This window comes from Pleurodeles waltl, chromosome 10 (assembly GCF_031143425.1).
Source record: "Pleurodeles waltl isolate 20211129_DDA chromosome 10, aPleWal1.hap1.20221129, whole genome shotgun sequence".
Taxonomy (NCBI): Eukaryota; Metazoa; Chordata; class Amphibia; order Caudata; family Salamandridae; genus Pleurodeles; species Pleurodeles waltl.
The window spans coordinates 741,647,142-741,672,102 of NC_090449.1; positions in this window are offsets into that span (position 1 = coordinate 741,647,142).

The following is a 24,961-nucleotide window of genomic DNA, read 5'->3' on the forward strand; positions in this document are numbered from 1 at the left end:
TATGCTTCATCCTGGCAAGGATGGGGTGAGTGGATGGCTTCTTCCACGGGTTCTGGAGGAGACCTGGTGCCCCATGTGCTTCATTCTGGCAAGGATGGGGTGAGTGGATGGCTTCTTCCACTGGTTCTGGTGGGGGCCTGGTGCCCTGTGATGCAGCACTTGGGGAGTGCAAGGTCACAGTCTCTTACCTGGGTGTCACACCCACAGGATTTGCAGGGTCCAGGATGCACTACAGTCCATTGAGGCAGGACTACAAACTGCCCACCGGCGGTGACGGCTGTTCAGTGGTGGCAGTGGCGTGCTGGTGTCAGGGCTGGCAGTGGTGGTTGGAGGCTCCAGCCCTTTCCAGGCAGCCTCGGACGCTGTCCACTGGGCCTGCTGCTGCTGGCAGTGGTGCTGGTGGCGGTGCTGGTGGCGGGAATGCCAGTGGTGGGGGGAGGCTCCAGCCCATCCCCTGCAGTCTCGGACGGCTGCCCACTCGGGCTGCTGCTGCTGGCAGTGGTGCTGGCAGTAGTGCTGGTGGCGGTGCTGGTGGCGGTGCTGGTGGTGGTGCTGATGTCAGGAATGCCAGTGGAGGCTCCAACGCATTCCCTGCAGCCTCGGACAGCTGCCCACTCAGGCTAATGCTGTTGGCAGTGGTGCTGGTGGCGGTGCTGGTGTCAGGAATACGAGTGGTGGGTTGAGGCTCCAGCCCTTCCCCTGCAGCCTTGGACGGCTGAACTGCCATGGTTGGTGTTAGGGCTCAGAATCAGTCCCAGCACCAGGCCTCCTGTCCTTCCTGCCTGCAGGCCCCTTGCCCTTGGCAGCTGGTGGTGCCTCCTTGCCTTTCCCCTTGGCAGCTGGTGGTGCCTCCTTGCCCTTGGCAGCTTGTGGTGCCTCCTTGCTGGTGCAGGCACACTGTCAGTGCTGATGGCTAGTTCTCTGGAGCCTCTCACACCTGCAGTAGCTGCCGACACTAATGTGGCTGTGGACTGGGTGGCTGAGGTGCTCGGCTGTGTTCTTACCACCCTGGCCCGACATGAAGGACAGGGGTAGGAGTAGGGAGGAGGTCAACGGTGGAGAGGAAAAGCTTCTTAGGGACACTAGGGCGGGAAGAAGGTGAAGGTTTGGGAGTGGAGGAAGAGGGAGTGGTTGTAGGAGGGGTCTGTCTGCTGTGTTTGGGTGCAGGTGCATTGGTTGGATGCTGTTGTGAGGTGGATGGCTGTTGGGTGTCTGAGTGCTTGCGTTTGTGTACCTTAGGAGGGGGGAGGGCATTCCCGCTGTCTTCCATGCCCAGTGTCTCAGGTCCTCCCACCGTTTGCGACAGTGGGAGCTCCGCCTGCTGTAGACCCCCAGGGTCCGCATGTCCTTGGCAATGGCACGCCATATACCCTTTTTCTGATGGGCGCTGACCTGCAGAAAAATGCACATAGAAAAAGGTATCAGCCATACCATCCGGCCTGTTACACTCATGTCCCACCATAGCCCTGCCATCCCCTTACGCACAGACATTGCCCACCATACATGCAGCACGCTGCAGCACGCTGCCCAGGACCCTTCCACCACCCCCCTCTTACTCAAGGCCCTCACACATATCACTACATTCATTCATGCCCCATGCATTGTGCTCACAGTGTACTCACCTGTTGGTCTGGAGGCCCATACAGCATTCGATACTGGGGTAGGACCCCATTCACCAGTCTCACCAACTCCATAGCGGTGAAGGCAGTCCCCAGTGACTCGAGCCATGGTTGATTCCAGACACTGGTCACAGCAGCACTTGAAGTGTAGGTCGTCTCCTGTTGAATGTCAGGTAGCAAGTGAGAGAACAGATAGAAAATGGCGGTCACGTACGCGATGGTGCGTACCGTCACCGCCGGCGTACTTCACCATTGGCCACTGTAACCCATAGGGCCTAATGACAACCAATGAGGAGTTGCACAGCGGTACTCAACTGCCTCCCGCAACGGCGCACAACATCAGCGGCATTACCTCATTTCCACATGTCCATCCACACAGGACAGGCGGGCGCCATTTCAAGGGGGCCAGGCCATGGCACCTAACTGCGTCACAGTACACATAGGCACCATTTGGGCCTATCCAAAAACATACTGTTGCTGTTACAATATGCAATATAGTGTACACTTTGGAAATATGGAATACTGACCAGCTGCTCACTCTTTTGCCCTCTAGAGTACAACCGCTGCAGATGAATAGGAGATGGAGACATCCCCCTGTGTATAGGCCCCTGGAGGACTTGGCAACAATGGAGGACAGGCACATTATCCTCACCTATAGGCTGGATAGGGCCACAATCACAGAGCTGTGTACCCAATTAGAGCCAGACCTGAAATCTGCTATCCGTCACCCCACTGGGATGCCCCCTCTTGTGCAAGTCCTATCAGTGCTCCATTTCTTGGCCACTGGTTCTTTCCAAGTGACAGCGGGCTTGGCAGCAGTAATGTCTCAGCCAATGTTCTCAATAGTGCTGGCCAGAGTGTTGTCTGCCCTGATTAAGCATATGCGGAGCTACATCGTTTTCCCCCAGGTGAAGGATTTGGCCACAGTGAAAGCTGATTTCTATGCAATGGGACATATCCCCAACATTATTGGGGCTATTGATGGTGCACATATTGCATTTGTTCCCCCCTGCAGAAATGAACAGGTGTTCCGAAATCGAAAGAGCTTTCACTCTATGAATGGGCAGATAGTGTGCCTGGTGGACCATTACATCTCCCATGTCAATGCTAAGTATCCTGGGTCTGTGCATGATGCCTTCATCCTGAGGAATAGCAGCATCCCATATGTGATGCCTCAACTCCAGAGGCACCGGGTGTGGCTAATTTGTGAGCCCATGGTTCCAACCCAGCATATGTTGGTGTATGGGTATGGGGTTGGCCCTAAGGGTTAGTGTTTGGCTAACAGGTATCCATTGATATTTGCAGGTGACTCTAGTTACCCCAACCTCTCATGGCTATTGACCCCAATGAGGAATCCCAGGACAAAGGCAAAGGAACGTTACAATGAGGCGCATGGGTGAACAAGAAAAATAATTGAGAGGACATTTGGCCTCCTGAAGGCCAGGTTTCGTTGCTTCCACCTGACAGGTGGTTCCCTGTGCTACTCACCCAAGAAGGTGTGCCAGCTCATTGTGGCATGCTGTATGTTGCATAACCTTGCCTTGAGACGCCAGGTGGCTTTTCTGCAGGAGGATGAGGCTGGAGATGGGCGTGTGGCAGCAGTGGACCCTTTGGACAGTGACGAAGAGGAGGCAGAGGATGAGGATTAGGACAACAGAACATCAATCATATGACAGTACTTCCAGTGACACACAGGTAAGACACTAACTTCACCTTCCATTGACAGTTTTGTGTTGGACATTGTACATGGCAGGCTGGTTTTCCCACTACTATGGCCACTTACTGTACCCTTTGGCACCTCTATTTCCAGATATCTGTACCCCACTCTGGCTCCTGGTGTGTTGACTGCTGCCAACTACAGGCCATACCTATTTATATATTACTGTACAGTTGAATTGGAATCATTACAGCTTGTTAAACGAATACATATTTCAATCAATTGACAGACTCCATTCTTGTATTTGTTCCAAGGGTGTTTATTTAGGTGCTAATTAGTGGAGGAAGTATTGCAATGGGCTGGGTTGCTGATGGAGGAAAGTCGAGGGTAGAGTCCAGTCTATTGGTATCACATGTGTGTTGTCCAAGGGGGCATAGGAAGTGGAGCAATGGCAGTTCAAGGTGGACAGGGTGACAGAGTGGGACACAAGGGTGACATTCAGGAGAGTCTTATTTCCTGGCGGGGGACTTGGCAATGTTCTCTGGCTTCTGCCTGGATCGCAGGGACCGTTTGCGGGGTGGTTCTCCTTCTGCAGGGGGAGGGGTGCTGGTAGCCTGTTGTTCCTGTGGTGGGGCACCCTGTCCACTAGTGGCAGCAGAGGTGGAAGGATGATCATCGTTTTAGCCCGTTGATGTGCCACTGCCTCCCTCATGGTGTTGGCCAGGTCTGCCAGCACCCCTGCAATGGTGACCAGGGTGGTGTGGATGTCCTTCAAGTCCTCCCTGATCCCCAGGTACTGTCCCTCCTGCAGCGCCTGGGTCTCCTGCAACTTGTCCAGTATCTGACCCATCGTCTCCTGGGAATGGTGGTATGCTCCCAGGATGTTGGTGAGTGCCTCCTGGAGAGTCGGTTCCCTGGGCCTGTCCGACCACTATCGCACAGCAGTCCTCCCATGTTCCCTGGTGTCCTGTGCCTCTGTCCCCTGAACCGTGTGCCCACTGCCACTGACCCCAGGTCCCTGATCGTCCTGTGTTTGTGGGGTGACCTGGGGTCCCTGTAGTGGTGGACACACTGCTGATTGACGTATCCTGGGGACAGTGGTATGGGCCCGCTGGGTGGGTGATGTGGTGGTGTTTCCTGAGGGGGGAGGCTCTGTGGTGGTATGGGACTGTGCCTCAGTTACCGACTGTCCTGAGGTCCCTGATGGGCCAGGTTGATCATCCAGATCCAGGCGTCCAGAGCTGCTGTCATCACTGTGGGCCTCTTCTGGGGGGGACTGAATGTTGCTGGCACCTCCTCTCCGGTGACGTTGGATGGGGGACCTGTGGGAATGTAAATACAACGTTATTGCTTCTGTGTGTGCCATCTTCTGCATGGATGTGTTGCCCTCTATGGTTGTTATTGCCCTGGCAGATTAGCCTTGTGTGACTAGTGATTTGGTGGGCTAGGTGATTGTCTCTAGTGTGCATACTTTAGTGATGTATGTCCATGCAGGTCTGTGATGGGGGTCCATGCATTTGTGTTACGTGCAGGGCTTGGCATTGGGATGAGTGTGTTGTGATGGTGGGGTGTATGTGAGGTGGTGGGGTGATGGGGGTGAGAGCAGGGGTGGGGGTATGTGATGGCATGCAGGTAGGGGGATGATAGTAATAGAGTTGACTTACCAGAGTCCAGTCCTCCTGCTACTCCTGCCAGGCCCTCAGGATGCATGATTGCCAAGACTTGCTCCTCCCATGTTATTAGTTGTGGGTGGAGGAGGTGGAAGTCCACTGCCAGTCCTCTGTACTTCTATCTGGTGTCTTGCTGCCACGGAATGCACCTTCCCCCGTAGGTCGTTCCACCTCTTTTTGATGTCATCCCTTGTTCTTAGGTTCTGTCCCATGGCGTTGACCCTGCCCACAATCCTCCGCCATAGCTCCATCTTCCTTGCAATGAATGTCTGCTGCACCTGTGATGCGAATAGCTGTGGCTCTACCCGGATGATTTCCTCCACCATGACCCTTAGCTCCTCCTCTGAGAACCTGGGGTGTCTTTGTGGTGCCATGGGTGTGGTGTGTGTAAAGGTGTGTGAGGTGATGTGTTGAGATGTGTGCTGTAAGGTGCGTGGATGGTGAATGGGTGATGGTGTTTTGTGGCTCTGGGTTTGTGGGTGCTCTTGGTCTGTCTTTCAGTTGGAAATATGTTTTCGTCGTAAGGGGTTGTGGGTGTTGTGTGTGTGTTTTTTATAGTGTTGTTGGTGTGGTGTGTTTATGTGTGTCAGGTGTGTGTAGTTTGAATTGTCCAATGTTGTGGTGTTTTGTTAGGTTGTGTGTATTTTTTTAGCGTGGCGGTATGTACCGCCAATGGTTTACCACGGTTGAATGTCCGCCGCAGTGATTCGTGGGTCATAATGCTGTGGGCCTAGTTCTGTTGGCGTAACGGTGTGGGTTTTGGTACCGCCAATTTATCACTGACCTTTGGGCTGGCGGACTTGTGTGTGTGTCTGTATAGTCACAGATTGGTATATGTGTGTCATAACATGGGTAGTGGTAATCCGCTGCGGCGCCGGTATGTTGGCGGCGGTCGGCAGGGCAGTAAGCGGGACTTACCGCCAATGTCATAATGAGGGCCTGTAAGTGCTTAAGTTAATCTTTGAATTCTAGAAAGAGAATGCAGGTAGAGTTCTGGGGACTCTCAGAGGACATTCCTTTGATTGCCACTAAGATGACCGGAGCCTCTTCCTTCATCTTCTCTGTCATGGGTTTATATATCTTTGAACTTCAATAACTATCACTCCTTTACTTCACCCAAAGATTGGTCTCATTTTCACCCCAATCCTATTGGAACAGGAAGGAACAAAGGTGCATTATGACCCTGGGGTGAAGATTAAAATTGCTTCTAAAAAAATATTTACCTTCACAAACTCAAACCTAACATGAACATGTTTAAACTAGATATAAGTTCTTACGCTTATTGTGGTGAACCAATTAAGCTCTCTTGGTATTTCTTTGGCTTGATAGAGCATGAGCAGTGGTATGTCAATGCTAAGATCTATGTTTCAGAAAAAGGGGACAGCATTTTGAGCTGGTTCCATCAAAATGATGTGGGAGTGATGCTCAAACCTACCAGTTTTATCCTATACTATTGATGGATGGGTTTAAAGTGAATGAAGTGAACATGCATGAGACATCCAAAGATATTTTTGTACAATAACTGAAGGTAGGTTTCCCTCAGATTTTCTAGGAAACGTTGGTTGTTTACAGGATTATGTTCATCGCATACAATTGGTGGATGGAGCCAAGCCTGTATGCTGTAAAGTTTGCAATGTGCCAGTTGCAGTTCGAGAAGAAATTAGACTGGAGTTAGAGAAACTTAAGCATGATGGCATAATTGAAGTAGAAGGAATGGAATGGTTATAACCAAGGATTGTAGCTAGAAAGGCAAATGGAAGTTTACATTTGTGTGTTGATCTTGAGACTAGAAGAAGCTTGCAGTTGTAGATGGGTATCCTTTGCCTAAAATCTCTGATATCTTGATGTTACTGGGTGGAGCGAAGGTTTTTTCTACCATTGACCTTAAATCTGCTTATCACCAGATTAATCTTGATGAAACATCCAAGGATCTGACCACTTCCATTACTCCTTTTGGGACATTTAGCTACGCAAGGTTGCTGTTTGGTTTGATATCTGCGCAATTGGTATTCCAAAGAGGGTTAGAGAAGGTTTTGAAAGGTTTTGAGGGAATAAGAATTTATCAAGACAATAAGCTGATTTTGGAAAGGATGTTCTTAAACATAATAAAAGTGTGAAATTTAATGTAGCCATCAAAGTAGAGAAGTGCAAATTTTGCAGGGATTTAATATATTATTTCGGTAATACCATCACCTGAGAAGGAATCACTCCCAAAGAACATCTAGTTAATTCCATAAAGAAACTTAACTCATCATCAAATTAAGAATATTACAATAAAGTTGTAAAAGGGTTTGCTGAGATCTGCAGCAATATGAGGAACTTACTTCATAAAGGTGTGGAGTTTGTGTGGGATGACACGTGTGAAGCATCGCAGAGCTGATTGCTTTTGCCCACTCCGGCCATCAAGGTACGTCAAAGACAAAGAAAGGCTCAGATTGACATACTAGCGGCCAGGCATGGATTCTCAGGTTGAGAATGGTACTGGAGTGTGTACAGTGTGCACTGCGTGAGAAAGCCATGAAGCCAAGATTGCAGCCCATGTCGATTATGGTTTGTCCTACTCATCTCTGGGAGGAAGTTGCCTTGGAATTATTGGGTCCAATACAGGGGGAGGACTGTGAGACATATCTAATAGTCATGACTGATGTACTCTAGATGGTCGGAAGTTTTCTTCTTCATTGGAGTTGAAACAAAACATGTGGGATGTTTGAGGGCTTTGTTTGGAGGAGAAGGCATACCCAACATTTTGCTCACTGACAATGGGGTATATTTGGTTTCCAAGGAAATGGAAACATTTTTGAAAGACAATGCGATTAAGCACAAGAGGTGTGCATTATATTATCCTGAAAGCAATGGTATAGTGAAATGGTTCAACAGGGTGTTGATGGAAACCACAGCCATAGCAAAAGACAGTGATTTGAATTGGAGGAAAGAGGTTGTCAAAAGGGTTGAAGTGTACAGAGTAACCCCTCTGTCTATCTTTCCAGATTTCATTTGAGTTATGCAGAGGCAGACCGCCAAACACATTGGCGGCACCTACTTGGTTCAATGATATGGAACTGGAGTTGGGTAAAACAAATCTGGAGAAAGACTGGAGTGTGAGGAAGGCAAGAAAGTTGAGGCTCACAGAGCGAATTTTGATTAAAGGAAATCTTTCAAAAGAATGGAATCTGAGTGGGTTATGGTCAGGAAACCAGTCAAGTAGCGATACTCATGGCTGTCCAAACTGTGAAGGGTTGTTAAGATTTTCATCAATGCAGTTAAGAAAGAAGACGTCCCCATATGGAACCTTAATAGAGTGATGATTGTAAAACGAAAGTCTATTTGTGATAATCACGGATGTCATGATACCTCACCTGGGCAGAAAGCAACCAATCTTGTGAGAAGGTCAAACAGGAAAGTGGAGCATCCTTCTCATTTAAGGGATCATGTTAAGTAATGAGCTTACTTTTGTTTTTGGACTTTACTAGGTATTTTCTTTGTGCAGATGCTGTATTATGTTTGTTAGTGATATTGTTTTGCTCTGCTCTTCTCTGCTTACTTTGTAATATATCTGTTGGATAGAATTTAAAGTTGTTGTAGAAAGGGGGTGTAATATATGCTGCTAGCTATTTGGGCTGTAGAATGTTGTTAAGTCGTTATGGAATGTAGAGAGAGATGGCTTTGAAGCAGAGAGCGGCAAGGCATCGCTTGGATGAGACCTGTAATAAATAAACTTCTTTCAACTTTGGATATCCTGACCCCTAATTATGTATAACCCGCACCTTGTTACAGGCAGCCCTGGTGAAAGGGCAACAGATGTCTGTTAGCTTTAAAGCTTTGTAAATTAGTAGCTATCTAAACTTGCATTGACAAAGCCAATAGGATTTGTCTATGAGATGGCTTTTCACATGGTTTTCAACCTTGTTGTACAGCAGCACGGCTGCTGTGCAACATGACTGAAAGTCAGAAAAAAACACTAGCGACACTGAGGATTGATGTATAAGGGGGCAAGCAGCATGGTTGAGGGCAAGCAACACTGAGGAGGGAGGAATGGGGAAAGTAACACAGGGAATGGAGACCACATGAACAGGACAGATGGGGACTAGAAGACAGGAGCTCTCGGAGGATATAAATAAAGAAAAGAGCACTAAGGAAACAGGCATTGAGGAAAGGATGTGGTTAAGCATGGAGGTGTAAGTAGGCATAGAGGGAACAGATGGCAGCAAGCAATACAAAGGAAGCAATCATAGAGGGTACAAATGGGAGCAAACAATATGAAGAACGAGCACATGAAGAAGAAATCTTAATAAACAAAGGAATCGGGCATGTAGTTTACAGATGGGAGGCAATCGGAAGGCAGGAGCACACAGGCAAGAGAGGGCAACATGGGGTTTGGCTACAAAACATAGGTGTGATAAAGCAACAGAGAGCGGGTGGCGGCACAAGAGGGTGGACAGCTTGCAGACACATACACTAACATAGAGGGCTTCCTACATTGGCATCCAGCCTAGTACCAAAACCCCCCACCAATTCTAACAAAGGGGTAGCTGCATTAATATAAAGAATCGTGTACCTTCAAAAGAGATCCGCCGGCTCCCTGAAAAAAAACACCTTAGGCACTTTAGTTCATTTTAGGACATCATATAAACCATGCCCCTTAAGAATCATCTCCAAAAAAGCATTCTGAAAAATAAAACCGTATTTCCACTTTGCATTCAATCTAGACATACTGTCAAAGTATGCAAAATAATAATCTTTAACATAAGGAAGTACCAAGCCACCCTTCTCAAGTTCCTCATATAAAGTGCTTGGTGCTAATCTGGGAATTTTAGTTTGCCAAATAAACAATATAAATATAGACTCCACTTTCAGAAAAAAGGATGTGGTTAAGACACATGGCTGGCTGAAAATAAAATGTTAAACAGTGGCAGGATCGACATTTTAATCAGAGCGACCCTCCCTAAAATAGTGAAAGGAAGCGATTTCTACGGTGTAAACATAGTTTGTACTTTAAAAAGCAGAGGGGTAACATTAAGATCATATCAATCCTCAATCTTTGAAGAATATCTAATCCCCAGATACCTTTTTGGTTGAGCATTTACACGTGACACCATTTCGGGAAGAAACCTATCTAAGCTACACCCACAGAGAATAATTTAAGATTTTTTCTTATTGCTTTTATAGTCCCCAACCTGGTCAAATTGTGAGAAGATCTCGAAACCTTTTTTCTGTGAGTTTATGATTTTATCAAGGATCAGCATGATGTCAGCGTATAATTTAATCTTCCCCATCTGGGCAATGAGAGGCCGAACTTCAGTATTCTGCCTAATTGCAATCATCAATGGCTCAATGAAGAAAGCAAACAAAATCAGTGACAGAGAGCAACCCTGCCGGGCACCTTGACAAACTCGTAATTTGCCCACCTCTGTGGCATTAATATATTGGCTTTGGAATTCAGATACATGCTATCTACCAACCTTGTGATCTGGGAAGGCACCCTAAATGTGGCTAAGATTCAAAATAATGTTTCCCAGGCCACGAGGTCCAAAGCTTTTTCTATATACAGTAGAAGGACTATAGCTGGAATACTATTAACAGAGAAATAATCCAGCACTTCAGCTAAGTAATGTGCATTCGTTCCCAACTAGCGACCAACAATAAAACCATTCCGGTCATGATGAATTTATTTGGCTGCGATCAGATTGAAGCCTTTGGCCAGAAGCTTCATAATTATTTTATAATCAGAGCTCCCTATGTAGTAAGAACATGAGAGAGAGTTGGATTTAGGAAGGTAGCAGAATTTCTGTCTGGCGAGAGGTGGAAGAATTTGCCAGAAATTAGTGAAGCAGTACAAGGTGATTTTCTGCTTGCTGGCACCTTTAGAGCAATGCTTCACATTCCTAGTAACCTAGACTGTGGACAGATTAAGGATAGCCACACAGTGGTAACAGAATTGGTAGAGGTCTCCAATCATAAGCAAGCGGGAGAATGGAAAAGGCTGTTGGCATTTCTGAAGAGTTCCGACCTTTGTTATTTTTCAGTAAATGGCTTCTTTGTAGAAACCCCGCAATTCTTAGCTCAGGTTAACGCTAACTGGTCTGGGTTTCGATGTAATATGGGGCTTGTTGCAAATTGGACCCGAGTTATAGGTCTGTGTGCCCTTAACCAAAAATTCTGGGAAGAAATTTTAAAGTATTTAGAGAAGGCCTGGCAGTTAAAACTAGCTCCAAGTACTTGGTGGATAGTATTGGTGTAGGAAAGTGCCCTCTCTCTTGGCATGGTTACCCCCATTTTCTGCCTGTTGTCAGTGTGTTTGACTGTGTTCACTGGGATCCTGCTAACTAGGCCCCCAGTGATTATGCTCTCTCCTCTAAATTTGGTTGCTACTAACTTTTTCTCCCCACAATAGGCATACTGGTGCCCCCAGTTAAGTCCCTAGTATATGATACGTAGGTACCCAAGGCATTGGGGTTCCAGGGGATCCCTATGGGCTGCAGCAGGTATTCTGACACCTATAGGGAGCCCATGCAAAGGGTTCTCAGGTTTTCCATTGCAGTCTGCGTGAACCAGGTGCACGCACCCGGTTTACTACATGTCACTGCGACAGGTCATTGTCATTCACCCCTATGGTATCTCCGTTCAGCCCAGAGGGCAGGGTGCAGGTACCTGTGTGTGAGGGCACCCCTGCTCCAGCAGAGGTGCCCCCTTGAACTCCAGCCCCATTGTACTGGACTTTGTGAGTGCGGGGACGCCATTTTATTTGTGTACTGGACATGGGTCACTACCTATGTCCAGCTACATAATGGTAACTCTGAACCTGGGCATGTTTGGTATCAAACATGTCAGAAACATACCCCACACTGTTGCAAGTATTGGAAGTATGATTGCATGCACTCAGCGGGCTCCTAAGAGGACCCCCAGCATTGCTATCACCAGTCTTACTGGGTTATCTGGGCAGCCCAGCTGCAGCCACCCCTCAGATCAAGCCCAGGAAGGCAGAACAAAGGATTTCCTTTGGGAGAGGGAGGTAACACCCTCTCCCTTTGGAAATAGGTGTGACTGGCTTGTGAGGGGTAGCCTCCCCAAACCACTGGTTTTGCTTTGAAGGGCACATTTGGTGCCCTTCGTGCATAAACCAGTCCACACCGGTTCAGGGACCCCAGTCCCTGCTCTGGTGCGAAACTGGACAATGGAGAGGGGAGTGGCCACTCCTCTATCCATCACAACCCAGGGGTGGTGCCAGGAGCTCCTCCAAAGGGTCACTGGGTTCTGCCATCTTGATTCCAAGGCTAGCAGTGAAAACTCTGGTAGGATCTGAGTGGCCATGCTGGGCAGGTGACGTCAGAGATACCCTCTGATAGGTAGTTACATGGTTAGGTGACCAAGCCCCCTCTTTGGGCTGCATAGGGTCTTCCTCTTGGGTGGGTCCTCAGAGTCGGCTTGCAAGCTTCCAACAGGACTCCTCTGCAACCTCTGCTTTGACTTCTGGCCTCCGGAACCACTACTCGACCCTCCAGGAACCTACAAGCTGCAGATCCATGAGAAAGACTATTCTGCAACATTGTATCCAGAATTCCTGCCAGCCTTGCAACATTTCCCAGGCTGTGCATCCACAGAAGACTGCAACTCTTCAGCCTGAATAAGTAGAAGAAAAAGAAGAAAGAATCTCCCTTGGGGTGTAGGAATCATTCCCCTGTAACTACAGATACCTGGCTGCAATGATGACTGCGTGGATCTCCCCTCATCCTGAGTGGCGTGGGTCCTGCACCACAGATGGTGGTCCGGAGAGTTGACCTTGGTCCTCTCTACTCGCTGTCGCACTTTGGTGGTTGTAAGTCCTTTCCATTCCACGCAAGACAGTACCCCATGTCCTTTGCAGCTGCCAAGGCCTGTTTGCTTCACCTCCAAGGGGAACTTCAGGCGATATGTAGCTCCATCCCCTAGCACTTCCTCCTGCAACTCCTGGGCCTCTGTGTGGTCCTCTGGAGACATGGGAGAAATGTCTGTGGTGCTGCGTGGGCTACTTCAGCGACTTCTGTGTCCCTGTCCTGTGGGACACTTGAGGGTGCTCCCTCTGCTCCTGTGGGTCTTCTGCAACACAGAGGGTCCCCTGTGACTCCCACTCCTTGGTAGAGTCCTCCTGGACCTTGCTGGTCCCCTGCATTGCCCCTTTTCCTCCAACCGCGAGTTTGCCTTTGCCAAGGGTTGTTGTTGAAAATCCTTCTCCGACACCCATCTGCAATCCAGCTTCCAGCATAAGATGCCTTTTGCATACATAAGGAACTGTTCTCCAGCTTCTATGCTTCAGTGGTGACCTGTCTTCCTTCTTCGTCGACCAACTCCAAGAGGTTGGGCACTCCCCCTGGACTCCACAGACACTTCTGGACTTGGTCCCCTCTCTCTCCACAGGTTTCCATCTTCGGTCTGGGTGTCTTCAGTTTCTTATTTTCATCCTTTGGGGTGGTTTGGGGGAAATCCAGTGGTTTACTCCTGCATTCCTGGTCACTGGGGTGTACTGCATTACTTACCTGGGTGGTGTCCTAGTACTCCCAGCTCCCCTCTACACAATTTACTTACCTAGGTGGGTAGGGGGGCTGTGTTCGCTTTCCACTTTCTTAGTATATGGTTTGTGCTCCCCCTAGGGCTACTATTGCTTATTGCTATTGTACACTGTTTTCTAACCTTTTTATGCCTTTTACTGTTTATTAATGTATGTATATGTATATATATATATATATATATAGTGTATCTACTTACCTCCTATTGGAGGGTTGCCTCTCTAGTATTTTCTGATACTGTGTTCCAAAAATAAAGTACATTTATTTTTGTACAATCAAGTGTCTTCTTTCATGTGTGTAAGTACTGTGTGACTATAGTGGTATTGCATGAGCTTTGCATCTCTCCTAGCTAAGCCTTGGCTGCTCGTCCACAGCTACCTGTAGAGAGCCTGGCTTCTAGACACTGCCTACACTTCACTGAGAGGGGATACCTGGATCTGGTATAAGGTGTAAGTACCATAGGTACCCACCACACACCAGGCCAGCTTCCTACAATTGGGATATGATCCCACTAGTCGATTAGCCCCCAGAATTAGAAAACTATTATATGTCGCAATGGCAGTGGCCAGGTCCTTATTGCTTCAAAAGTGGCGAACTCAGTCGATCCCCACAATAGGGGAAAGGGTGGCAAAAATAAAGCAAGTAAGAAATTAAGTGCGTCTTCATATGTTGCGATGTGGGGGGATCAAGAGATTTGATCAAATCGCGGGGAAGTTTGTGGATGGTGCTTTTGGGGTATTAAAGAGGTTGGTTGTGCTGCCTGGTTAGTGCTTTATTCAGTTGTGCTGCAGATATTATGAAGTCTGATGTTTTATCTCTTTGTTGACATTCTCTGTGATAAAATATGATCCATTATGTATTTATATATTATGGTAGGAGAATGTTTATCATGTTGTGATGATTTTATTGTAAAATGTTGATCTTATAAAAACAAAACAGTGTGCTTCCACAAAAAGAAAATGAAGACAGCATGAAGACAAGAGCAGGATCAATTGTAAATATGGCTCAAAGAAGCCTTAGCTCCTGGGCAGCTAATAGGAGGCTGTTGAGTGGCTACATGTGGGCCAAGGGATGAAATCTATTATGTTATTGGGTTGTCCAAGGGTGCAGAATATAATTTCCGCCACCTCTGGCATATTATTAATTTAATAAGACTATCAGAAAACACAGAAACGCATGTGTTCCTGAATGGTAGAGGACTCTTTTCTAGACACCAACTGACACCCTAAAAGCTGGCTAGAGGAGAAAAATTACAAGGTAAGAGACAGAATAAATATGTAACAGATTTCTTGATTAGCTGAATTTTTCTTAAAATGACGACGTCAAAGTCTTGCACCAGACATGTTAAACATGTATATAATTTAGGATTTCAGTGTATTTTTCTAAATTACAACAGAAGGGGCCGGATGTATCAAAAGCGCTTTTCCCATTCTGTACCTATGGGAAAATGTGTTCGTACATAGGGATATAGGTTTGTTACATGGCCCGTGGCATAAAATCCTCTACTAAACTATGCTTTTTTTCTTGGTGGTTGGTTTGACGTTTCCATCCAGGACCCACTTGCCAAAACCCCTATTAGTGAACTTAGCAGTCACATAGACAAGAGAAATAATTTTAGCCTAGTTTAGAACCTTGTTTCCTTTTTAAGATTGGAATGATAAAACTGCTTTTCCGGAGAAGGGATGCATATTACCTTTAGAGAAGTCCAAAAATAACTTTCATAGCACAGTTGCTCATGGTACCCAATTATTTGTCAGAACCTCAGCCTGTTTTCCATCTTGGGGTTGCTGCCTTCCCAGGTTTCAAAGTATTAATGTTGTCTAGAATTTCAGTGTCTGAGCGCTGGCATTTTACATGAACCTAGATTTTCTTTTAGAAGTTGGCCTCAGTTCGAAAATGTAATAGCCTGTCTGTGCTATAACTACAAGGCTACACCGACTGCCCACTAACATTATTATAGAGTATACACTTACTATGGTATTATGGTGTTGCCTTCGCAATCCTATATTTAAGGACCTGTCTGCCTTTCCAATATAAATGCTACTTTTATAGACTTAATAATACACTGTTACAGTCGCGTTGGGCTAACGTATGGTATAATCACAGTCTGTTTGAAAGCAATTATTTTAAAGTCATGTAATTCAGTTAACCTGCATCTCCATTGTGAGATTAAAACGTTAGCAAACATTTTAAGGTATTTTCATCTAGAAAGAGAAAAGTAACAGAGGCCTCAACTAGTTTTTCTTATTGTACACAGTGTGCTAACGACTAGGTTTGCTACCATATTCTTTAAGGGGAGCACATGTGCCCTCTTGGGCAGGAGTGTAGCTACAAATTGTGCAGCGGGTGCAGTGGCACCGGGGCCGGGTGGAGTGAGGGGCCCATTAGTCTCCAGTTGAAACTGTCTTTTACTATTCAGAAAGTGCCTTGGGCCCCACTTTTCTTCCCTGCATTGGGGCCCAAGACACTCTTGATACACCACAGCTCTTAGATATGTGTGATGCACAGAGATATTCCTTGTGCAGTTGCACACGCTGCCTACCATTGGACTACTCTCTGGGCCCAACTGACAGGCTTTCAGGGCACTTGGAGTCGATGCATGTGTGCAAGAAACCCCGTCTGAAGCTGCAAATCCAGACCCTGATTTCATCAAATCAGTAGCTGTAGACCCTTACGTCGAAAGATGGAGCTTACAACTCGAGAAAATATACAGTTATGACTAACTTTCTGCACTTGGAGGAAAGATAAATGGACAACCCTAGAGAGAGGCCGAGTTCAGTGACATTAGGAAGTTAGTACATTTGTATGTTCACATAAAATCATTATGGATCTCTGAACTGCATTTGCATACATGCATTTACTTAAAAAGGTTGGTCTAAGTTGGCAGTACTTCATGGATGTTTAGTGAAAAGAATTTCAACACCACAGAAATATTTTCCTCGTGAATAACCAAAAAGAACAAGTGAAGGCAAAGCCAATACTTCTGGTGTGTTCTGACCCATTTTTATGGGCGAGCACAAAGTGTTCCGTACATTCTGTAATCTCTATTTGGGCTTGAAACCACGCCAATGCATGTAGGAGGCTGGACCAGGGGTGTGGAATTTATTAAAATATCTACTTGTCCAGGGGACAGGTTGCTTCTCAAATCTACTTGTCCTGTAAAAAGATCTACTTGTCCCTTTGGTGCCATGTAGTGTGGCGACAAATTATGGCAGCAATTAATAGCCTCTCTGATTATGCCAGGGCTACTACCATAGTAGGGCTTGAATACTTGGAGTTTCAATCCCTACTGTAGCAATTTCCTTATTTTGCCACCTTTCTGCAGATCTGCATACTGGGGCTGGAGGAAGCAGTAAGCAATAGTTCCAGGGCTGGAATGCCTTTGAGTCTGCAAACCTACTAACCTGCATGTTTTAAAGATTTTTACCAGCTTCTCTCTAATATTTTCCCATAATAAGAAAGGTTGGACATTTACTCCTGACAATGGCAGAATTAGAACTTCTTCCAGGGTTGGGAAGAAAGTGGCTGGAGGGAAAATGAACTTGCAAATGCTCAATAGATTTTCACATGAGCAAATCTACACATCGTATTTACCCACGCTAAAATACAGTTCACAAATATTTTATAGGGGTACGACATATACCATGGGTGCACTTTTGTGACTTTCTTTAAGAATTTGGGGCCACAAGTAGGTAGGTTCAGATTTGTGACCTGCAAATTGCGAGTCGCAAATCCGAATGTAGGATGGTGTCCTTGACACCATCTGTGATTCGCAAGGGCTTCGCAAATGCCCACATCATGAATAATCATGAGATGGGTCGCAATTTGCGACCCCCTCACGAATGGTGGCCTGCTGGAGACAGCAGACCACCATGTCTGTGACTGCTTTTCAATAAAGCAGTTTTTTTTGTAATGCAGCCCGTTTTCCTTAAAGGAAAACGAGATGCATAACAAAAACGAAAAATGAAACGTTTTCGTTTCATTTTTTCAGAGCAGGCAGTGGTCCACAGGACCACTGCTTGCTCTGAAAAAATGTTTACAGTGACATTCACAATGGGAAAGGGGTCCCATGGGGATCCCTTCCCTTTTGCGAAAGTGTTAGCACCCATTTGAAATGGGTTCAAACTGCGATTGGTTTGCGCCCGCGCTCGCGGTCACAAAACAATCCTACATTGCACTGCGAGTTGCAATTAGGAAGGGAACACCCCTTACTAATTGCGAGTCGCAAACCCGTTTTGTGATTCGGTAACCAGGTTACTGAATCGCAAAACTGGGTTTGTGCATCGCAATGTGCTTTTTGCACGTCGCAAACAGCGAAAGTCGCTGTTTGCGACATGCAAAAAGCTACCTACATGTGGGTCTTGGTCCCTAATTAGGCTGGTGTTAACAAAGACATTTTGTTTTTATTAAACTTCTATTTCTCTCTCTTTCGGCTGGCTTTACTGTGAGTGATCGCATTCTGCTCTTCCACAAGGAGCATATTGCCACACAAAGTAGTTTTGTTCAGTGTCAGGAACTACAGTGGCAATCAGTGACGTAACGAAACTGGAGGGTGCCCCTTTGCAAAGAACATGGAGGAGCCCCCTCTCCAGACTAACTCAGGGCAGGTGCTGTGCTGACGGGGCCCCCTGGAAGGCGACTGCGGGGCCTTTGTTATGCCGCTGGTGGCAACGTGTGCTTTAAGAGTTAAAAAACTTTTTGGGGGGGTTTTGCCAATGTTTGTTACAATGTTGAGGGCCTGGTAGCTCCCACAACAATAAAGTGTTACAAAAGCCATGTCAAAACAAGACACGCATTGATGAAACTAAAAGACTTATAAAAATATGTCAGATCAGTTGGCTTTGTCAGTGTTTGTTTATTTTCATGCTTCCCATAATCGTGTTGAAAATGGTTACACTGATTTTCCATTAGAAATATTTTTGGGAAATACTAGCATGCATCAACACATTTTACTATATGACACTTCATTTGCATATAATCAGAGAGCATTCTGGGAGCATTATACTTAGCCTCTTAGCCTAAACTTTTCAAACATGTGTGTGTACACGTTTTTTTTTTTTGTACTGGAACCAACGTCTGTAGTGAAGTGTGACCTTAAAACATTTATTTACAGCACGCACCTTAATAATGAAGGCTTTCAAATAATGAACCATAAATACAAGTTGGACCAGCATTATCCTTTGGAAACACATTACCTCAACTGCAGAGAGTTCAACTCTCTGTAAACAGGCTGCCAAAGGGTTTGTGCTGCAGGGGGTTGGGCCTACTTGTCCCAAGGACAAAGTAAACATAAAAACTTGTTGCCCTTGACCCCAAACAAGATGTCCTGGGCGATAGGAATTCCACATTCCTGTGGACTGTCTTGTAGTGAGTACCAAGGGGTACTTACACCAGGCCCAGGTATCCCTTATTAGTGTAGAGGGGTGTCTAGCAGCTTAGGCTGATAGAAAAGGTAGCTTAGCAGAGCAGCTTAGGCTGAACTAGGAGACTACAGTACCACTAGTCTCATATGCACAATATCATAAGAAAACACAATACACAGATATACTAAAAATAAAGGTACTTTATTTTTATGACAATATGCCAAAAGTATCCCAGTGAGTACCCTCAGTATGAGGATAGCAAATATACACAAGATATATGTACACAATACTAAAATATGCAGTAATAGCAATAGAAAACAGTGCAAACAATGTATAGTCACAATAGAATGCAATGGGGGCACATAGGGATAGGGGCAACACAAACCATATACTCTAGAAGTGGAATGCGAACCACGAATGGACCCCAAACCTATGTGACCTAGTAGAGGGTCGCTGGGACTGTAAGAAAACAGAGAGGGTTAGAAAAATAGCCCACCCCAAGACCCTGAAAAGTGGGTGCAAAGTGCACCTAAGTTCCCCAAAGAGCACAGAAGTCGTGATAGGGGAATTCTGCAAGAAACAGCAACACCAGTAATGCAACAACGATGGATTTCCTGACGAGGGTACTTGTGTAACAAGGGGACCAAGTCCAAGAGTCACGATCAAGTCGGGAGTGGGCAGATGCCCAGGAAATGCCAGCTTTGGGTGCAAAGAAGCTGCCACCGGATGGTAGAAGCTGTAGATTCTGCAAGAACGACAAGGGCTAGAAACTTCCCCTTTGGAGGATGGATGTCCCACGTCGTGAAGAGTCGTGCAGAAGTGTTTCCGTGCAGAAAGACTGCAAACAAGCCTTGCTAGCTGCAAAGGTCGCGGTTAGGGTTTTTGGATGCTGCTGTGGCCCAGGAGGGACCAGGATGTCACCAATTGCGTCTGGGGACAGAGGGGGCATCCAGCAAGACAAAGAGGCCACTCAGAAGCAAGCAGCACCGCAGAAGTGCCGGAACAGGCACTACGAAGTGGAGTGAACCGGAGCTCACCCGAAGTTGCACAAGAGGGTCTCACGAAGCCGGGGGACAACTCAGGAGGTCGTGCAATGCAGGTTAGAGTGCCGGGGACCCAGGCTTGGCTGTGCACATAGGAAATCCTCGAAGAGTGCACAGGAGCCGGAGTAGCTGCAAAACACGCGGTTCCCAGCAATGCAGTCTAGCGTGGGGAGGCAAGGACTTACCTCCACCAAACTTGGACTGAAGAGTCACTGGACTGTGGGAGTCACTTGGACAGAGTTGCTGAGTTCAAGGGACCTCGCTCGTCGTGCTGAGAGGAGACCCAGAGGACCGGTGATGCAGTTCTTTGGTGCCTGCGGTTGCAGGGGGAAGATTCCGTCGACCCACGGGAGATTTCTTCGGAGCTTCTAGTGCAGAGAGGAGGCAGACTACCCCCACAGCATGCCCCACCAGGAAAACAGTCGAGAGGGCGGCAGGATCAGCATTACAAGGTCGCAGTAGTCGTCTTTGCTACTTTGTGGCAGTGTTGCAGGCTTCCAGCGCGGTCAGCAGTCGATTCCTTGGCAGAAGGTGAAGAGAGAGATGCAGAGGAACTCTGATGAGCTCTTGCATTCGTTATCTAAGGAATTCCCCAAAGCAGAGACCCTAAATAGCCAGAAAAGGAGGTTTGGCTACCTAGGAGAGAGGATAGGCTAGCAACACCTGAAGGAGCCTATCAGAAGGAGTCTCTGACGTCACCTGCTGGCCCTGGCCACTCAGAGCATTCCAGTGTGCCAGCAGCACTCTGTTTCCAAGATGGCAGAGGTCTGGAGCACACTGGAGGAGCTCTGGGCACCTCCCAGGGGAGGTGCAGGTCAGGGGAGTGGTCATTCCCCTTTCCTTTGTCCAGTTTCGCGCCAGAGCAGGGCTGAGGGATCCCTGAACCGGTGTAGACTGGCTTATGCGGGGATGGGCACCATCTGTGCCCATCAAAGCATTTCCAGAGGCTGGGGGAGGCTACTCCTCCCCAGCCCTGACACTTTATTCCATAGGGAGAGGGTGTAACACCCTCTCTCTGAGGAAGTTCTTTGTTCTGCCTTCCTGGGCCAAGCCTGGCTGGACCCCAGGAGGGCAGAAACCTGTCTGAGGGGTTGGCAGCAGCTGCAGTGAAACCTCAGGAAAGGCAGTTTAGCAGTACCCGGGTCTGTGCTAGAGACCCGGGGAATCATGGGATTGTCTCCCCAATACCAGGATGGCATTGGGGGGGGGGCAATTCCATGATCTTAGACATGTTACATGGCCATATTCGGAGTTACCATTGTGAAGCTATACATAGGTAGTGACCTATGTATAGTGCACGCGTGTAATGGTGTCCCCGCACTCACAAAGTCCGGGGAATTGGCCCTGAACAATGTGGGGGCACCTTGGCTAGTGCCAGGGTGCCCACACACTAAGTAACTTAGCACCCAACCTTTACCAGGTAAAGGTTAGACATATAGGTGACTTATAAGTTACTTAAGTGCAGTGGTAAATGGCTGTGAAATAACGTGAACGTTATTTCACTCAGGCTGCACTGGCAGGCCTGTGTAAGAATTGTCAGATCTCCCTATGGGTGGCACAAGAAATGCTGCAGCCCATAGGGATCTCCTGGAACCCCAATACCCTGGGTACCTCAGTACCATATACTAGGGAATTATAAGGGTGTTCCAGTATGCCAATGTAAATTGGTGAAATTGGTCACTAGCCTGTTAGTGACAATTTGGAAAGAAAATGAGAGAGCATAACCACTGAGGTTCTGGATAGCAGAGCCTCAGTGAGACAGTTAGTCATAACACAGGTAACACATACAGGGCACACTTATGAGCACTGGGGCCCTGCTGGCAGGGTCCCAGTGACACATACAACTAAAACAACATATATACAGTGAAATATGGGGGTAACATGCCAGGCAAGATGGTACTTTCCTACACAGGTCAGTCACTTACATTGGTTCGTGGGCTTGCCTTTTAAAATCCGCTTGCTTTCATGCCTTTTCCAGTGTTTAGCCCACCTACACAGCACCGGTAAAGTACCAAAAACATACGAGCCTCGATGTTTTCAGCCTGGAGTCCGGACTACTTCAACTGTAAATTTTCCACCCAGCGCGATGTCGCTGCATTTTGCATAGCGCGATCGCTCTGCGTTTTATTTATTTTTCTTTACAACTCTAATAGCTCTAACTTGAACAAATGCGAGACCCGTTGCATTGAAAATGCTTGTTGCCTTTGTCAAAGCTTGTTTTGTTTTGCCATGGGCTTGTAAAACTTTATTGTTGTGGGAGCTGCTGAGCCCTCGCCATTTAAAAAATAAATAAAACACTTGCTAAAATAAAAATATGTTTTTGGTCTCAAAACACACACTGTAGATATAGGCGAGCCAATAAATGAAGAGGGAAAGCCAAGCAAGAGTCGAGCTAGGGGTCTGGCTGGGCTCTTAGACCCCATGCATAAGCCGAGCCCTGAAAATGTTTGCTATGTAAATCATACAACAAACATCACGTAAAATATGATAAAGTCTCTTCAAAATTCAAAAAAGTGTATTTCTTTAACATGCGGGAGCTCTGACATTAAGGCGGTCATTATGAACATGGCGGTAAACCCCTTTCCCCGCCGTGGCGATGCTGAACAGAATCCCGCCCTTGGCGGTGAACAGAAACCCGCCATATAAAGATGCAAAAATCTGAATCCGTCAAAAAATGTTCCCAGCCAACCGTCACCGCCAGGACCTTGTCATGGACAAGCAGCACATCCCACCCGCCACTGCCAAGCACACATCTAACCACACAACAGCACCCTCACCTAGATACTCACAACACACCACTCACAACACACACCATGGCACCCTCCAAACACCCACGTTTCACAGAAAGAGAGCTGAGGACTCTGGTGGATGAGATACTGAAGGTTGAGCTACAATTATTTGGGGCACATGTCCAGGACACACCCATCGCCAGGATGATGGAGTTATGGCAGACCATTGTCAACAAGGTCAACGCAGTGGGACACCATCCCGCATGAAGTACGACATCCGCAAGAGATGGAACGACCTGCACGGGAAGGTGAGGTCCATGGCATCCCGGCACAACATTGCAGTCCAGAAGACTGGGATAGGACCTCCATCAACACCACCGAATACACTGACTGGGAGGAAAAGGTACTGGCCATCCTGCATTCTGAGGGCCTCACTGGACTCACAGGAGGAATGGACTTGGGTATGTCATCTACAATTACACCTTATCCACCACACCTGTAATGCATGCACCACCCCACCCCTCCAACATCCACCAGGACCACTACTCCACCCAGGCCACATTCACAACATCCAGTCACCCTGCATGCCCACAAATCCACCAACAGGCCCACATACCTCCCCCTGTGCACAGCCACCCACCCCTGCAAGGAATCACAAAGGCACTACACCACCCACAATGCATCCCCATATCCTAAGCAAAATGTAATGGCAACCTCACAAAAGGCACCCTGCATGGCCCAAAAGTGGAAAACCAGCACAAAACAGCCCTGCCCTGTGCCCCCCATCCGATTATGCAACTGTAACAGACATGTCCATTCCCCCCAACAGGCACCACCACCCATGCCACCGTGACGGACAGGACAAGGAGTGGCAGTGCCCTAAATGGAGACAGAGGCACCACCCAGGACACTGGAGAGGGAACCCTGGACAGTGAGGAATGCCCTGGCCCCTCACACAGTCCTGGAATGTCACCATCCAGCAGCCCCACCCAGAACACCACTGACACCCCCACCACACACGCATCAACATCAGGCCAGGGCAACCAGCCCCACACCTGTGTATCCAGGCCACAGAGTGGTGGAACACAAGGACAGAGGCCACAATCACCACCTACCAACAGGCAGGAAGACGATGGCCCCAGTACAAGTGGTACCACCAGACCTGTGCAGGGGACACAGGCACAGGGGGTTAGGCCCAGTAGGAGGGCATCAGTGGCCCAGAGGGGAGGCCACAGGATGGATGCTGCAGCCCAGGGTGTGATTTTAGAGGTCCTGGGAGCATACCATAATACCCAGGACAGATTGGCCCAGATTGTTGCCACCCTGGAGCAGAGTAAAAGGCTGCAGAGAGCCCAACACCAAGAGACCATGAAGCAGTGGAAACTGCACAATGCCACCATGAACACCATAACAGGTGCGCTGCTGTACCTTGTCGCAACCCAGCCTGAGACCCCCACAGACCAGGAAGCCCCTACTACAGGCCAAGATACAGACTGGACAACAACAGCAGAAGCAGCAACTGGACTTGTGCCACCATCTCAGGACACACAGGAGACCTGCACCTCAACCCGTACAGGCCAACACCAGGCACCCAAACAGTCCCTCAGGCCAGGAATGGCAGTGAAACACCTGCCAAGACCAAGGCCCCCTCCAAGAAGTGACTCTGACAAGAACTGTCCTCCAAGTGTGCCACTGAACCACTGTCCACACAGTGCAAAAACAACCTTAAAACTGGTGCAAAAACAACCTTAAAACTGGTGCAAAAACAACCTTAAAACTCTAAATAACTGATGGACATATTACCATTGCCAACAATCGCTGAGACCATGTAGCCAATATGGACTTCCACCAGTAGCCCACTCCCATCACTGTAAAGAGCACCATGGCATCCCTGACACCAAATAAAACACCTGTTCACCAATGTAAATGTCCCCTGTCACTATGTTGAATGAAATCGAAGTGTGCATGCAATTGTCTTTGAAATCATTTATTCATATCTTAATACCAGGAATGGGATCCCACGCATAACATGTGGTTGTGCCAACAGAATTGTCAAACAAGTTGTCCATAATGTCACATGACCCATGTCCCATGTTCACAGTGACAATGTCTATAGACCCAACACCCCAATAGAGGATAAGGCATACTGACAGCATGCTGCACAGACAACGACAGCATCAAATAGTATCACTTAGTTACTGGAAGTACAGTTGGATCAGTTGGTTCCTGGGATGTACATCTTCCCCCTCCTCGTCATCACCATCACTCTCATCCCCTCTCTGAGGAAGCTGGTCTGGATATACAGCCCCCTCCTTCTCCAAGAGGGGAATAGATTTCCTC